Consider the following 18,673-nt stretch of genomic DNA (forward strand, 5'->3'; position numbering starts at 1 on the left):
TCAATAAAGCAGAAATAGATGTTTTTCTGGAACTCTCTTGCTTTTTACATGATCCAGCGTATGTTGGCAATTTGATCTCTGGTTCCTCTGCCTTTTCTAAAACCAGCTTGAACATCAGGATGTTCATGGTTCACATATTGCTGAAGCCTGGCTTGGAGAATTATGGCTCCATATATATGACAACTCTCAAAAAAAATAAAACTATGATGATAAAGAAGAAACTATGGTTACTGGGGGTTAGTAGTTAGGGGAGTGTTAAAGAGATAGCATACAGGAGTTCTTTCGGCTGATGAAGCTGCTCTGCAACCTAACAGTAATGGTGGCTGTTACAAAAATGTATACACGTTAAAATTCATAGAACTTTAAACCAAGAAATATATGACTCAATTAAAATGTTCGGCATTTTCAGGAAAATAAAAAAACCAACTGGTTCACACACTGAATTATTGGAAAAGTATGGACTCATACAAAGCCATGGCTTCTCCTACTATGAAGATACTTTGGTAAGAGATAGTGCTGTTGGTGAAAAAGAAAGCTGAAGTTCTGTTCCTAACATCAGTTGATTAAAACATGAGAATTCTAATATAGCTATAAGCATTCAATAATAAGCATGTTTACTTAAAATTTGGTCTTTGTAGTTTTTTATAACCATTACTGCTTGAGAATCAAGGATAATACCAGCACTTGGATTTTATACGTATGAATGGCCTCAATAACAAAGTGAAGACTATTAATTAAACTAATAAATTATTATATTTCATAAAACCCTAATGACTCTGTGAATAGACTACTCAGTTCTGTCTAAATTGTGCCATCTAAACCCTATAGCTGCAATCCATTTTCACTGATAAGTCTTAAAAGTTTTCAAATGTACATTTCCTTTTGAAATGGTAATAAAATATATAAAACATAAAATTTACCAGTTTAACCATTTTTAGGTATACATTTTAGTATAGCATTAGGTACATCAATATTACTGAAAACTATAGCCATCATCCATCTGGGGAACTTCTTAATCTTCGGAGTGCATTAAACAGTGACTCCCCAGTCATCCCTCTTCTCAGCCCCTGGTAACCTCTTTCTACTTTCTGTCTCTATGAATTTGACTCTTCTAGTATCTCATACAAATGGAATCATACAATATTTGTTATTTTGCATCTGGCTTATTTCACTTAGCATACTGTCCTTAAGGTTCATCCACATAGCATGTGTCAGAATGTCGTTCATTTTTAAGGTTAATATTTTATTGTATGTTTACACACATTTCATTTATCCATTCATCTAGTGGTGGTCATTTGGGATGCTCCCACCTTTTGACTATCAAGTTTACACCCCTTTGACATTGTTGTCAGATACAATTTATTTCCCCACAAATCAGACTAAAGGCATATTCTGGTACCCTTGAGTGATGTAGGGCATTTCATTTTCTACAGTCGGGTTTAAAGAGGACTTTTAGAATTTCATTAACAATACTTAATTTTACATTAAATATTACGATACAAGCAGTTCTATGTATATCAAATTTTTGTTCAGGTTTGGTCATTAGCGTAATGTGTGTGTGTGTGTGTGTGTATGTTACATGCATCTCTATGTGATGATATATAGATGCAGCTGTATTCTGCATAATGTTAAAACTCTACTATTGCCTGGTTAGGAAAGTAGTCATCCAGAAGAAATGGCTTTTCAGTGTGAAGAAGCATGCTAAATTTTAATTGAATTGAAAATTTTGAGGTGAAATAAGAGTTTGGTACCTGTAAGGGTCTAGCATTGTACTAATAGCTAAACTCCACCCTGACCAATTAAAACAGAATATCTGTTTTAAGGGTAAGGCCAATGCATTTTTTATTTTTTTTTTAGCTTCATAGGTAATGTGCAGCCTGGATTAGGAATCTGTGAGCTGGAGAAAGAGATCCTGAGTCAAGGGGAGTAAAAAAATGAAAGTAACAATAAAAGGCAGTTCAGGTCTAAAGCACACAAAAGTGAGGACAGAGAAATTTAGAATTGTAAATGACAGAGGAACTATTCAAACTGGGAGAAATTAAGTAGCCTTTTATTGATAGTTAAAAGCAGAAGAGGTGTCAATTATAAGGATAATTAACATATCTACATTTTAAAGAGCTGCAGAACCTAAACTAGAACATAAGCCTTGAAAATGGTCTAAGGACTTCAAAAGGTGAGAATAAGATAATATGTAAATATTTAGAAGACTAAGAGTTACAGAGTTTTGGGAAATATCAAGTCCCTTTATTATACAGTCTTTTGCTTCATTTGAATGTGTGTACCAACTGAGCTTTGTAAGTGGAACATGAAGTAATCTATCATTTAAGTAAACATATATATGTATATGTATAGGGCTTCCCTGGTAGCTCAGCTGGTAAAGAATCCACCTGCAATGCAGGAGACCCTGGTTCAATTCCTGGGTCAGGAAGAGTCCCTGGAGAAGGGATAGGCACCCATTCCAGTATTCCTGGGCTTCCCTGGTGACTCAGATGGTAAAGAATCCACCTGCAATGTGGGAGACATGTGTTCAATCCCTGGGTTGCGAAGATCCCTGGAGGAGGGCATGGCAATGCACTCCAGTATTCTTGCCTGGAGAATCCCCATGGACAGAGGAGCCTGGTGGGCTACAGTCCACAGGGTGACAGTCGGACATGACTGAGTAACTAAGCACAACACAGCACACGTATATGTATATATACACATGGTTTGAATATATTCATCGACCTGCCTTGCTTCTTTTGACTATTCTTACCTTAAGGGACAAGTGTTCTGTTTGAGTTATAGTAATCCATCACCAATAATTAGATAATGAAACATCTACCTCACAATCCCATTCTCTCAATCACTCCACTAAAGCTGAAGGGCTATATGAGTATTAAAAATGACCAGAACATTACACTATAATAGCATTTCTAAAGAAAACAAATTCCCAGCAAGAATATCATGTCACTCAAATTTGAGATGAAATCTCTTCATTATAAGCGATGCAACCATTAAAATTACTTCATAGATTAAATAAACAAACTAAAAAAGAAGGATATTCCAAAAGCATGTTTTCCTTTTCTTTTCTATTTCTTTCTTGCCATTTTGGAAAATGAAAACAAAGGGAGAGAAATGAACAATAACTTTCCAGAAATAAACACAATATTTTAGGCAAGTTTTGTATCTTGTTTTCATCTCTTGATATTATATAATCATTTTCTCATGTCATTAAAATCTCTTCATAAATATTATTTGTTTTTTTAACCAAACCTATATTATGTGTCATCTTTCTAGCTAGAGTGACTGTTCTTCCCATACTATTGGGATTCAGGTAGTAGTCACATAAGATAAACAAGAATTCATATTTTTCCTGTGTAAATTCCTTAAACTGAAGGCATAGAGCAAACTTACAACTTTGGGTAAGCTTGCCATGGTCAGCTGCCTATTGATGTCTTCAGTCCCCCGGAGGGAAGGAATACAAAGTAATTTAGTATATTCTAAAGAGAGCTTCCAACAACTGTAAATGTTTCACTCAAGTCAGCACTCTCTAAATGGAAGGAGAGGACAGCTGACTGGCTGTAAGTGACAAAAAGACCCAGCCCACTCAGGGTAGGACTCCTAAGGGAGCAGGGAAGATTTCTGCAGACGTAGAGAAAGCTTGGGGTATCAAAATACACTGAACTTTTTTTATTCATCACATTAACCACCTTCTTCCACTCTAGTACTCTCTCTCCTTTTTTATTTGGGAGGAGGATGCTCTCCCTTTCTATCCCTTCACTCTCCTAGTTCCCTCATCTCTCCCTTCCTCTCCCTCCTTTTTCTTAAAAGAACTGACTATAACATGAAGTAAAGTACATCTGGGTTTAGCTGTGGTTATTATAATACAACTTTCCTGTGTTTTTAATTTAGCTTATGGTAACCAGTTTTTTTTATCCATAATAGGTGAATCTTTGTCAGGATTACTCTGTGCTGTGATCCAGAATGTACTGGTTCGGGAAATACAGTACCTTAGACTGTGCAATTCTCTCTTGCTGATTCCAGTTCAGATATTCCGCCCAACTCATTGGCTCCAGTTTATTCAAGTACATTCTGAAGGGGACTTCTGATGTTTCTTTTTAAGCTAAGGCCTTGGGTCTGCTCCTTCAGTGACTTAAACTTCTATGAATTTTGTGCTGGGAATATAGTCTTGGAAACTCATCTTGCAGAAGGTTTTATTTGTTTATTTTTCCTCGGTGTGTGAGAGACGCAGAAGTCAGAAATTCTAGTGAGATTTACAACAGAAAGAGAAGAATTAAACAGATCCAGCAAGGAATTTGGAAATGAGCAGAAAAATTAATTGACCTGGGCCAAGGAGGGTTCGTGAAAACTCTTGAAAAGGAGAGAGATGAAAATGTAGGAGAAACATTGTGGGTGTCTATAATGGAGACATGTACTGTGCATGAGAGAGATGACAAATAAAAGAAAATTCTTAAGAGGTTGTTTTTTTTTGTTTGTTTGTTTTTTTGCATTTCAGGTACATATCTAGAGAAACTAAAGAACTGAGTTACTTTTAATAACTTTTGCTTGCTCAACAATTATTTCTTTGTATGTGGCCCTAGGTATGAACCTGCATCATGAAAAGCCTCACATACACACACACACACACACACACATACATTGTGCTTGCTAACAAGAACTAATTCCATCATTCTTTTTCATGTTCATACCAACACACAAATAAATTTACTCAAAAATATTCATTATCCTGAAAACTTGCTCTTTCACTTAATAAATTATGATCATACTTTTAGGTTGAGAGCAATAGATAAAATTCATTCTTTTCCTTCTACAACTCAACAGTGCTATCAGCCATTCCAGGCAGGGCCACTCAAGATGGATGGATCACAGTAAAGAGTTCTGACAAAATGCGGTCCACTGGAGGAGAAAATGGCAACCCACTCCAGTATTCTTGTCTAGATAACCCCATGGACAGTATGAAAAGGCAAAAAGATATGACACCAGGAGATGAGCCTCCTAGGTAGGAAGGGGTACAATATGCTACCGGGGAAGAGTGGAGGGCAATTTCTAAAAGCTCCAGAATAAATGAGGTGGCTGTGCCAACGCAGAAATGATGGTCAGTTGTGGATGTGTCTGCTGGTGAAAGTAAAGTCCAATGCTACAAAGAATAATATTGCCTAGGTACATGTAATGTTAGGTCCATGAACCCAGGTAAATTTGACATGGTCAAGAAGGAGATGGCAAGAGTGAACATTGACATCTTAGGAATTAGCACATTGAGATGTATGGGACCAGATGAATTAGATTCAGATGATCATTATATCTACTACTGTGGGTAAAAATCCCTTAGAAGAAATGGAGTAGTACTCATAGTCAACAAAAGGAAGTCCAAAATGCAGCACTTGGATGCAATCTCAAAAAAGACAGAGTGATCTCTTACTCATTTCCAAGGCAAACCATTCAAAATCGGAGTAGTCCAAGTCTATGCCCCAAGCAGTGATGCCAAAGAAGCTGAAGTTGACCAGTTCTAAGAAGACCTATGACACTTTCTAGAACTAACACACAAAAAAGACGCCCTTTTTTTGATAGGGGATCAGAATGCAAAAGTAGGAAGTCATGAGATACCCATATTAAGAGGCAACTTTGGCCTCAGAATACAAAATAAAGCAGGACAAAGGCTAACAGAGTTTTGCCAAGAGAACACACTGGTCATAGCGAACACCCTCTTCCAACAAGACAAGAGATGACTCTACACATGGACATCATCAGATGGTCAATACCAACATCAGACTGATTATGTTCCTTTCAGCCAAAGATGAAGAAACTCTGTAAAGTCAGCAAAAACAAGATCTGGTGCTGACTGTGACTCAGATAATGAGCATCTTACTGAAAAATTCAGACTTAAGTTAAAGAAGGGAAAACCATGAGGGCATTCAGACATGACCTAAATCACATCCCTTATGACTGTACAGTCCAAGTGGCAAATAGATTCAAGGGATTAGATCCAAAAGACAGACTGCCTGAAGAACTATGAATGGAGCTGTGCAACATTGTACAGGAGGCAGGGACCAAAACCAGCTCAAAGCAAATGAAATTCAAGAAGGCAAAGTGGTTGTCTGAGGAAGCTTTACAAATAGCTGAGGAAAGAGGAGAAGTGAAAGACAAGGGATCAAAGGAAAGATATACCCAAATGAATGCAGAGTTCCAGATAATAGCATGGAAAAATAAGAAGGCCTTCTTAGATGAACAATAGAATGAGAAATAGAAGAGAACAACAGAATGAGTAAGACTAGAGATCTCTTCAAAAAAACTGGAGATACCAAGGGAAAGTTTCATGCAAGGATGAGCATGTTAAAGGACGGAAATGGTAAGGACCTAAAATAAGCAGAAGAGTTTAAGAAGAGGTGGCAAGAATACATAGAAGAACTATACAAAAAAGGTCTCAATAACCCAGATAACCATGATGGTGTGGTCACTCACCTAGAGCTGGACATCCTGGAGTATGAAATCAAGTGGACCTGAGGAAGTATTACTATGAACAAAGCTAGTGGAGGTGACAGAATTCTAGCTGAGCTACTTCAAATCCTAAAAGATGATGCTATTAAAATGGTGCACTGACTATGTCAGCAAATTTGGAAAACTCAGCAGTGGCCACATGGCTGGAAAACGTTATGCTCAAAATCCTTCAAGCTAGGTTTTAGCAGTACATAAGCCAAGAACTTTCAGATGTAAAGGCAGGGTTTTGAAGAGGCAGAGGAACCAGAAATCAAATTGCCAACATTTATTGAATCATAGAGAAAGTAAGGGAGTTCCAGTAAAACAACAACTTCAGCTTCATTGACTATGCTAAAGCCTTTGACTGTGTGGATCACAACTGTGGAAAATTCTTAAAGAGGTGGAAATACCAGACCACCTTACCTGTCTCCTGAGAAACCTGTATAGGGATCAAGAAACAATAACTAGAACTGGACAAAGAACAAATGACTGGTTCAAAATTGGGAAAGGAGTTCGACAAAGCTGTATATTGTCACTCTATTTATTTAACTTATATGCACAGTACACCATGTGAGCTGCCGGGCTGGATGAGTCACAGGCTAGAATCAAGATTGCCAGGAGAAATATCAACAACCTCGGATATGCAGATGATACTAATCTAATAGCAGAAAGTGAAGAGGAACCAAAGAGCCTGTAGATGAGGGTGAAAATGCCGGCTTAAAACTCAACATTCAAAAAACTAAGATCATGGCATCTGGTCCCATCACTTCATGGCAAATAGATGGACAGAGAGTAGAAATAGTGACAGATTTTATTTTCTTGGGCTCTTCAAAATCACTGGGGGCAGTGACTGCAGCCACGAAATTAAAAGACACTTGCTCTTTGGAAGAAAAGCCATGACAAACCTAGATAGAGTATTAAAAAATATACGACTTTGTCAACAAAGGTCTGTATATTCAAAGCTATGGTTTTTCCGATAGTCATGTATGGATGTGCGAGTTGAACCATAAAGAAGCCTGAGTGTTGAAGAATTGATGCTTTAAATTGTGGTGCTGGAGAAGACTTTTGAGAGTCCCTTGGTTAGTACAGAAATCAAACCAGTCAATCGTAAATTAAATAAACCCTGAATATTCCTTAGAAAGACTGATGCTGAAGCTGAGGCTCTAATACTTTGGCCACCTGATGTGAAGAGCCAGTTTACTGGAAAAGACCCTAATGCCGGGAAAGACTGAAGGCAGAAGGAGGGGGAGTGACAGAAGATGAGATGGTTGGATACCATCACTGACTCAATGGACATGAATTCGAGCAGACTCTGGGAGATAGTAGAGGACAGAGGACCTGGTGTGCTAGAGTCCATGAGGTCGCAAAGAGTCAGACACGATATAGCGACTGAACAACAACAACATACAATCTTAAATATCATCATATATCACATGGTATACATGTAGTCAAATTAATGAATTCTGTATTCTTTTTTTAAAGCAAATTTTACTAAAACCTTACTAAATTTTTTACACAGGATACTCAACAAACACTTACTGAATACCTATCTGCTGCCAGTTTAATGATTGTGAACATTAATAAATTACCCATGGTACTTTCCCTCAAAAAATAAAATCAGTCTAATGTGAGAAATATAGCAGTTTAAAAGTATTTCTTAATTTGAAGAGAATCTGCTCAGAGAATTTATAATAAAGAATGCTTTAAAATAAATCTTTAAAAGAAGAAATTTATCACTAGTAATTCATTCTTAGTCATTGTTTCCAATGTGTGAATAGTACTTAGCAACAACAGAGTACTTCTCTACATGGCAGCTCAAGAAACAAACTAATTTCTAACCACTAAGAGCTCAGATAAAGCACCTTACTCCTGAGACCTCAGAGTGATTTATAATTCTACTAATACTTTTACTGTGATAGTAATACATGATATTTATAAGCTATCTTTATTCTGTGGAACTCTAAATACTTAATATATATCATTTGACTTCTTTGCATAATATCTGTAAGATAGAGAAAAGTGTCCCCTACAGATAAGGAAAATGATCTTAAGACAGAACTGTTTGACAATGCCTGAATCAAGTCTCCAGATAGTCAGCCCCACGCTCCTTCCTCTCAATTATACTGGCTGCCTTCTTAGTGGGAACTGCAGAGATTATGTGGATGGTATTATGTCATCAATCAGAGTCTTGTATAGCATGATAGAGTCAGTTTTTATTTTACAAAAAGAGAGCTTTTCATGTAAACTGTTTCCTCTGTCTACTAGAAGGACCTGTAAATAAAATTCTGCTGACAAGTTTTCTCGGTGAGATGAATCTGAGCAACCAATCTAGCTGGTCCCTCCCACTTTCCAGTTCTATAAGAAGAAAAGACAAATGTAGCATTGAATGTGTAACCCAGGCTCATAGCTATTCCTGGAAGCCCTAATTCATAGAAGAAAAGAGAACACAGTAACAACAATGGCAATGACAAAAATGTTAGACATACATTGGTTATTGATTATTTGATAAAGTTCTACAGCATTCAAATAAACAAAGAATAGTTCAGTAAAATTGTAGTGAAGATTATGCAAATTTCACATGGTTAAGTTGGTACAATTGCAAATATGTAAACAACTTCATCAAAAATCTAGATCTAATACTCAATAACTATTATTTTCCTATATCTCTGAAGACATTTTATCATAAGACGTTTATAACCCTGAGAATCTGATACTAACCAGAAGAATGACTTCATTTGGTATTCCATTTCTCATGACCTCCTGAAAGAATGTCAGTTCAGCATGGCCTCCTTCCTTTTCCAGTTGATTCAAAGAATGGTGTTTTCAAATTGCCATTTGGGATACATGAAGCGGTGCATTTGGAGTCAATGTGCTGCAACCTGAAGTGTAACACTCTTTATTGTTCTTGAGAAACGTGTGCCTAATTCCCTGGAAATTTACTGTTTCAAAGAGTCACAAGTCTCCTGATTGCTTCTCATCAGTCTTGAAGAGATTAGATAAGCTTCCTCCTTCTTACAAAAGCATTTTCTTCATTCAAAATTCCTTTGAGAGCAAAACACTGAACCAGAATTGGATTTTTAGCAAAATATTACAATATTGTAGGAAACATATTTTTTCTCCTGAGGAGACCCAGCAGTTCAAAACATATACTTATGTACTTTCTCATTTAAGGCTACTGGCCACATATTGAAAAGAGCAAGGATGAGGTAAAAAAACAAAGTCCTTTCTGTGAAGCAGGAAGGATGTTTTTCACTGAGTTATTTTAGAAGACTTGAATGGACTGCTAAGGGCTTTCACATAAAAAGATATGAAAGTCAAACTCAAGAAACAGAGGGGTAAAAAACAACTACAGATCTATAACAGACACTGCTTTTAATTATCATAAACTTGTGATGCACACGGGTGCTATTCTATAGTGACAGGTTTAGAATAATTGTTCAAGTGTATCAACAATAGAAATGACCTCCTTAGAAATCGAGTTATATATACTTGGTGTTGCAAAAGTTGACACAGAAGGAATCAGGATCATGTTTGCAGTAGGATGTGACATCAACACATCCCCTCTTTCAACTTCTTTCAAATGTTTCAACATCTCCCTCTTCCTCTTCATCCATATTCTCTTTTCCCCTCTCTCTCCCTTACTCTTTCCCTTCCTCTCTCTCTCTCTCCTACTTTCAACAAGGAATTCACTTCTAATGTAGTCCTCAGTGGTCATTACAAAATAATAGTAAGAATTGATAACTATGTTTGGGGTTTCTTCTACTTTGCTGTTTTTTTTTTTTTTTTAGTAGCAGTAAGATGTGCACTTTCATTGACCTAGATCTCTGATCAGGCTTATAAAGCTTCAATTAAGCTAGACTTCAGAAGGAAAATGTACACCTCACTTTTTTCTCATTAGTCTAATTAACACAATATTTTATTTCTTTCTCTTTACAAAGAGGTTGTCAAGGACAATCAAAGTTAGTAGTGCCATTGTCTCGGAGAAGGCAATGGCACCCCACTCCAGTACTCTTGCCTGGAAAATTCCATGGATGGAGGAGCCTGGTAGGCTGCAGTCCATGGGGCCGAGAAGAGTCAGACACGACTGAGCAACTTCACTTTCCCTTTTCACTTTCACGCATTGGAGAAGGAAATGGCAACCCACTCCAGTGTTCTTGCCTGGAGAATCCCAGGGATGGCAGAGCCTGGTTAGCTGCTGTCTATGGGGTCGCAAAGAGTCGGACACGACTGAAGCAACTTAGCAGCAGCAGCAGCAGCAGCAGTGCCGTTGTCTGTGATATGACTGGGATCTTGGACTCAGAGACACTGTGAGTCAAGATGATGTGGAAATGAAAGACTAATGTCATGGATTTGACCAATCTTCCCAGCCCTGATAGCTCAGTTGGTAAAGAATCCACCTGCAATGCAGGAGACCCTGGTTTGATCCCTGGGTTGGGAAGATCCTCTGGAGAAGGGAAAGGCTACCCACTCCAGTATTCTGGTTTGGAATATTCCATGGACTGTATAGTCCATGGGCTCACAAAGAGTCAGACATGACTGAGTATCTTTCACTTTCTCTTTTCTTTCCCAGCTCTTCATTTCTCAAAGATGGAAACATGTATAGGGGCTCTGTATTTATTTCCAGGCAAGATAACATAACTTAATTATAAAAGCATCATCTCAACATATTCTTTTTTCTTGGGAAATCTATGAGACTACGTATTAAATTCTACTTTGCCATATAAGGAGTTGAGGTATGTGGACCATAGAAGACTAGCATCCAGGAGAAGAGCAGACTTGGCATGTGGGTATAATCATGGAAAAATACTTGGGTCAGACAAATCTATGTTTGAATCCTGGCTTGGGCTTTTACAATAACATGGGGAATTGAAGATGGCACTTCAATTTAATCTCACTGATCCTCAGTGTCCTAAAAATGTAAACTAAAGGTTATAGCATCTATTTTGAGACGTTTTAAGAATTAAATGTAAAGAGCTTTATGCAGAGAGGGTACCTTACCTAAAGAAAAAGGTAAAGGTCTTTTCTTTACCTTCCTAACTTTTTTCAAAAAACTTCCTAACATCTTTTAGACATTTGGACTATTAGAGAACTAGTGACCTCTGTGACCACATGACCTAAAGTGGTAACAAAATTCACCAGATAAAAACACCCAGCAGGAGACAGCACAGGGTTTGAATCAGTTAGGTCTGGCATTGATACAAAACTGATTTACTGTCTTTGCAATCTTGGATATTACTTAGTCTTTCTGGATCTCAGTATTCTCATTATAAAATGGAAATTATTCCGAGTTTGCTGAGTCGTTGCTGAGCGTGGTAGTGAGGATTAAAGACAACTTTTATAAAGCATCTGGTACATTAAGTAAACAGATTGGGAGTAATACTTATTGTTCAGATTTTTATTAATTAAAACTTGTCTGTAGACTCATCTCCTATACTTAATATTCCTTTTTCCACCCAAGACCTTGAAAGGGTTACAATAGGGGCTTTGATCACAGATTAGCTGGTTTGGCTGTGTTAATCTAGCTCTTAAGAATTGGAGTTCCAGCCCTGCCATTAAATGTTTAACTGTACAACTTGAACAGGAATTCTAGGCCTAAATTATGTTCATCTCCAAAATGAGGAGACTGGAATAAATAATTCCTAAAATTCTCTGTAGACATAATATTTTAAGATTCTGTGTCTTTTGACTGAGTTACAGTGGATAAGTACTCATATCTTTAGAGCTTAACCTAGTTCTCTATGGTTTAATTTTCACATTCTCTCTACTCTATTTCTTCTTTAATTGCAAAAGGGGATAATTTCCATCACTTTGCAAACAAACCAATATCTCTCTTCTGATTTAGTGGCATTCCAGAATATTAATGCATCATACTTTAAGACAGTCTGGCTTGTTTCTAATCCAGAAATTCAGTCATAATATAGGTAGTATTAATGAGGAAAATGAGGATTTATTTTCAAGGCTTTTTATGCCTCCAGGCCCCTGGACATTGCACACGATAAAATACACTCAAATTAAAAATAAGATTAAGGTTTAACAGTTAAAAATACATTTTAAGAGTAAAACACTTTTTTCGGTACTCATTTCTACATTACAGAATGGGCACTTAAAAATAAACAAAAATAACAGATTCATTAACCAGCAACAGAATTTTAATAATCATTAACTAGAAAGGAAATAAAATTAACTTGACCTTATCTTAGAAGGTTGTCAGAGACTATTTTGGTTATGTAGATGGGGAACATGTTGTGAACTAGTAGACCTCTGTTTCAAAAGTCCAAAACCCTCCTCAAATTCAGAAGTAAACTTTCAGTAAGGCTTCAAAACAAATATATAGATCTATTGCTTACAAGGTACCTTTGAATTGTCTTCATCTGGCTCTATTCTTAAGCTATTCTTCAATTAATATTTACTTATCCATCTACTCACTTTTTTTGCATGTCTACTATGTGCTTTTCCAGTGTATTCAGAATGAAATCCAAATTCCGCACCCTGGCTGCTTCTCTGACCTCACCTCCAGTTACGCTCCTCCTTTCCTCCTTCTGCTTTAGCTACTCTGGAATCTGGTTACTTCCTTGAATTCACAGTTTGCCCTTGCCTCAGGGCTTTGTCCGTGTTCTTTCTGTCTGGAACTTTTTCCCCTCTCAAGCTTCCATCCCCACCCCAAATTCTTCACCTGGCTGATTCTGTCTTTCAAAGTCTCAACTTAAACGACACTTTCTCTAAGAATTATTTCCTGAGCACCCAATGGAAAGTATAATAGATTTTCTCCACCCATTCTTGTCTTGCATATCTATTAGCTCTTCTCATGGACTACAGTTTTTAATTTTATAATTATTTGTTTACTTATTTAATGTCTGATTTCCTTCAGTTCAGTTCAGTTCAGTTGCTCAGTCGTGTCCGACTCTTAGCGACCCCAAGGACTGCAGCCTACCAGGCTCCTCCGTCCATGGAATTTTCCAGGCAAGAGTACTGGAGTGGGGTGCCATTGCCTTCTCCGAATTGCTCATAAGAGGCATAGAATAAATTTTAATTCATTATTATGGAAAACAGAGGGAAGAGGTCTGAGGAGAAACTTTGTTGGGTACCTACATCTAAGGCCTTGCTCTGGCATCCTCATTCTCTAATTTTCCCTTCTCTATATGCCAAAGCTTCCATGACATGTTTTAAGGCAGAACAATGTCTCCTGTTTGGGACACAAAGACTTAGGCCACCAATTTTTTGTCCACAGTGACTTGAGTTTCTTCATGGTGGGAGTTGGGAAATTCTGGAGAGGATAAATACCTTTGAGAAAGAAACTAAGATGTACCCAGGATTTAGCTCTGGGTAAAATAATAAAAAAGTCCCTACATTGGTCTCTTTGGATTGCTAAATGTCAGAATCCAATAAAGGAAACCTGAAATAAATTACTAGAGCAAGTAATTTATTTTAAATTATTAAAGTTTATTTCAATTTTTTCAGACCCAAAAAACTTTTCTCTGATGGAAATGACCCTTGGCAACAATGACATTCTGACACCATGCATGATGCACCCTTTTGGGAAGTCTGAATTCCATGTCACAATGGCTCTGTTCAGATTACCGGTTTTATCTTGCCTGTAAGCCCAATTAGACTACTGAAGTTTCTAATGGCCTTCTGTCTGCTTTGTAAATCATCATGCATGCATGCTGTTGCTTCAGTCGTGTTTGACTCTGTGTAAACCTATGGGCTGTAGCCCACCAACTCCTTTGTCCATGGGATTTCCAGGTAAAAATACTGGAGTGGGTTGCATGCTCTCCTCCAGGGGATCTTCCCAACCTAGGGATCGAACCCATGTCTCTTACGTCTCCTGCACTGGCAGATAGTTTCTTTACCACTAGCGCCACCTGGGAAGCCCCAGAAATCATCATAAAGAATATTAAGTCAATAAATTTAATTGCCTCTATATGACATAATTTTGCCTCTATGTGACTCAATATACAACCAGAGGCATAATATCAGAATGTACCATAATGCTCTTTATATCGGAGAAGGCAATGGCACCCCACTCCAGTACTTTTGCCTGGAAAAATCCCATGGACAGAGAAGCCTGGTAGGCTGCAGTCCATGGGGTCGCTAGAATCATACACGACTGAGCGACTTCACTTTCACTTTTCACTTTCATAAATTGGAGAAGGAAATGGCAACCCACTCCAGTGTTCTTTCCTGGAGAATCCCAGGGACAGGGAAGCCTGGTGGGCTACCATCTATGGGGTCTCACAGAGTTGGACACGACTGAAGCAACTTAGCAGCAGCAGCAGCTCTTTATATATGAATTTTGGACTAGTTGGAAGAGGGCACTGCAGTTAAGTGGGTCTCATAAGATGAGCCTAAGACAGTTTGCTCTTCAGCAAACACAGCTCAGACTCTGAGTGTAGAAGAAAAGATCAAACACTCAGAGTCTAAAACTGGGTCTACTCTCAGTCCTAGATGTCTGAGGGTGATTTGCATTGGTAGTCAGTATCATTTGGGTAACCTGCATGCCCTACCCTGGGTCTCCATTTACTTATTTCAAAATGAGATGACTGGACTTTTTATTTCTTATATACTTTCTACCTGTAATTTTTGATGATACTTTGCCCTTAAATCCCTTTCACCTCAATCTTTTAATCTTAAAAAATACGAAGTGTGTTTATAAAGTCATTTGATGTCCCTAAACATTATTCCACATGATAACAGTACAGTTCATGAAGCTTAAATTTTATCATTTTAGCTTTGCCTCAGAGGCCAAGTTTTATGAGAGCCTTCATTTGCATCACCAGAAGCTAATTTAATAAAAATAAAGGAACCCCTTTTAGAAATAAATTAAAATTGGTGTTGGGGGGCAGATAACTTTATGTTAAAAAGAAAGCAAAACAAGCAAAAAAAAAAAAAAAAAAAGAAAGAAAGAAAGAAACCAGGAAGCTAAACTTAGAAGGGGTCAAATCGTTCTGAGTTCTAAGGAATGCTGTCATCTTATCTGTGTTGAGAAATTGGTTCTGGCTCTCAGTGCACTGAAGATAGACGTTTCTAATGGCAACTTCCCAAATCTCTGGTCTCTTGACCCAATATCTTTTGTACCATTTGCCCCGTTTTCTTGAAGCACAATCTACGACATAGACAAGCAGGTACACAGCACCATCCATCCTAGAGTCAGGTAGATTTATCTTTGGAGACGGCTTCAGTATATGAGATGTAAGACACAACTAGATGGAACACTAGTGAAGCCCACTTCACAGACAAAAAGGATGTGGTTTGAATGGGCACTTCTCCTTCTGGTCAGGAGAAAGAAGTATAAAGTCAAAGAAGAGAAGGGCTAGGAGACTGATGTCTAATGTTATATGGTGAATAATAGGTTTGTCTTTGACAAATTCCTTTATAATTATCTTCTTTACTGTCAAAAACTTCATTCAACACATCTCCACAATAAATTTTTGAATGAATAAATCCTAAAGTTCTGACTTAAATTTCCTAATTGTACTAGTAACAATAGCTATTTCTTGATAACTATTACTATGCCAAGCACTGAGGATCACAAAAATGAATAAGAAATAGACCCTGATTTTAGAGAGCTTACCATCCATAGTTCCTGACTCTTGTAGTTATGACAAAAATAACAATAATCATCATTTATTCATTCATATCAGCCAGGCACTATGCTCAGTGGACAACATACATTAATATAAGCTGCCAAAGTTCCCTCCAGTTCACCAGATACCCTGACAGTGAGGTGATCTTGTTCTGTCTGTGCATCATCTTTCCAAAAAAAAATGGACCTAGCAAGAATTTAGACAATAGGCAGGGATGTTTAAGCAATGTCAGAAATGTCTACAGTAAACATATGAGAACTGTAGTTGATAATGAAAGAGTGAAGTAAGCCAAAGTGAAAATGGAAGAAGTCATCTGAATCACCTTTAACGTACTCTGTCTAAAGGCACCGCGACACTCTGAAAACCACAATGCAATACACCCCACATTCGGCATTCCAACATGAACAAGGGGATGAATGCTGTTTAAGTGTTTAAGACTCTCTAGCAAAAGACCACATAGCACATTAAATGGAAACTTAGGAAGACATCACAACCTGCTGGATTTCATTACCAAAATATATATTTTTATCTAAATTTTTTAAAATTATAACATTGAATTTCCTTGTAGTATTTCATAACCTTTGAGTGAGGCATTAAAGTGTTTTTCCTTTTCCCCCACCAACTATAAGCTTCTGTTTTCTTACCCTGGGCGTCTGAATCTTTTATATGCTTGGGTTCTATTCACTGCCTGTTATTCAGACATTGAAATCCCAAATGTTAATTGTTCTTCCAAGTACATTGACAAAACAGCAGCTAAATAAGGGTAGACCAGACTGTGGTAGACTCTGACATGCATTTATGGAACAATGGGGCTCTGAGAGACAGCCTTGTAGCTCACGGGAAGACATAAGATGTGCTATTTTGACTGCTTCATAGCAGAATGGGGAACACACGCACACAAGGGAATTATGCATTTTACTTAGTTTTGCCCAAAGTCCTCAAGGCAACAGAATCTTGTGATGTCATCATGAACTTTCTTTCTCTCCATTTACACTGACACAAAGGCTAAAAATTTCTAATGACATCACAAAGGAAAACCGGAGTCTACTTTGATTCCATTAGAAATCTGTTACTTTCAAAGAGACTTGTACCAAAATGTAAGAATCCTTCCCGACAGGGTGTGTGTCACTGTGCTGATGCACGGTGGGTGACACCCTCCCGAACGCAATTCAAACCAGCCAAGAGCAAGGATTCACAATTTAGGTTGGATAAAAAAGACATACTGAATATTGAGCCCTACAAATTTTCTTTTTTTAAAGAAGGAAATCATTTAAACATGTATTTCTTCAGGGATATTCAAATTTCTTACTCATGTCTGGTTACTATGTGACCACTATTTTTGTCCCTTTTTGAGTGGGTCACAAAAATACAGAGGAAGGTAGAGGAAGCTTTCACTCACAGGAATGCAGTGCAGCTCAATCTTTTGTTTTTAAGGTGCAGTGATTTCAGTCTCTAAATGTAACTTCAGGCAGTCTGAAAAGAAACAGGTTAAAATCTCTTTCAGTTATAATTGGTATTTCAGATTTAATTAAAAATTAAACTTTCATAATGTTTCACCATCCAAAGCAATGCATTATCAGTCAAGCGTAGCTTTTTTTTTCTGTTAAGGAAAAAAAAAAAAACCCTCTTCCCAGAGTAGTTTTTTAATGAAAAGAAAAGGATCTAAAGAGGAAAAAAAGCAATTCTGAAAAACAAAATATGCCTCCATGTTAAGGACTTCATAATGATATGACTAGAAAATCAGTGTTTCTAAATTTTACCTATATTCTGATTAAAAAAAAAAACAACTCCTAAACAATTTCAAAGCTTCAAGATTACATACAATATTATTTCAGAGAATAAAGAAGAAAATCTACAGTCTGAATACACATATTAAAGGGAAATTACAACTTCAAATAAAATTGGAAAATAACATTAGACCCACTGCTTTCAAATGACTGAGGGGCAAACGGTGAAGCAGAGGCAAAGAAACATATTTAGCAGTACAAATGCCCATTGCAAGGCATTAAGGGTTTAGTGCACTCCAGATGACATCACACTATAGAGCTTATTGTATGAAGCATTGCTGTTTTAAGCAACATGGGAAGACCATCAGGGTTTAAACTACCTCTCTTGGTTTAAATAACCATAAATGCATCTTTTAAAATATCTATTTTTAATTTTTGAATCAAGAGTCCATGCATTAAGATAAAAGTATTTAATAACTATCTGGGCTTAAAATGTCATATTAATTTTTGTAGTCCTTTATTTTTTCATACAACATCATCTATAAATAAGATAATATTTAAAAAAAAACAGACAGGATTAAGTCATCCTTATTTTTAGCTTCAAATAATTGATACAACAGGTTTAGAAAAATATAGATTTTTAGTATAAAAAGGAGATAACACAATTATCTTTTACTTTACATCATGCCATCCATTTTTTATATATTTGTAGCACTAAATGTGGTATGTTTATGTCCATCTTCATATTAATGCAAGGTAATATTTTAACATCTCCACATATAAGAGCATAATCATAAATCGGCCTTGAAACTGCATCTATTTTTGAAAATGTATCTATTTCTTACTTGTGAGTTCTACTTTCTTTTTCCCTTGGATTAAATAAAAGAA

The 18,673-nt window shown here is 37.0% G+C and overlaps 1 protein-coding gene across 22 annotated transcripts in view; it reads right to left on the reverse strand.

Moving 5' to 3' along the window:
* The window catches only part of ZBTB20 (zinc finger and BTB domain containing 20), an 865,788-nt gene that overhangs the window by 507,700 nt on the left and 339,415 nt on the right, over positions 1 to 18,673 (reverse strand). For 18 of the 22 annotated variants that reach the window (XR_009738480.1, XR_009738483.1, XR_009738481.1 and 15 more), the window contains one exon: positions 17,458 to 17,531. The exons of the other annotated variants lie outside the window; for them this stretch is intronic. The gene's annotated coding sequence lies outside the window, so the exon portion shown is untranslated. The remainder of the gene's footprint in view (positions 1 to 17,457; positions 17,532 to 18,673) is intronic. 22 annotated transcript variants of the gene reach the window in all.

The sequence above is a fragment of the Bos javanicus genome, chromosome 1, assembly GCF_032452875.1.
Source record: "Bos javanicus breed banteng chromosome 1, ARS-OSU_banteng_1.0, whole genome shotgun sequence".
Lineage (NCBI taxonomy): Eukaryota > Metazoa > Chordata > Mammalia > Artiodactyla > Bovidae > Bos > Bos javanicus.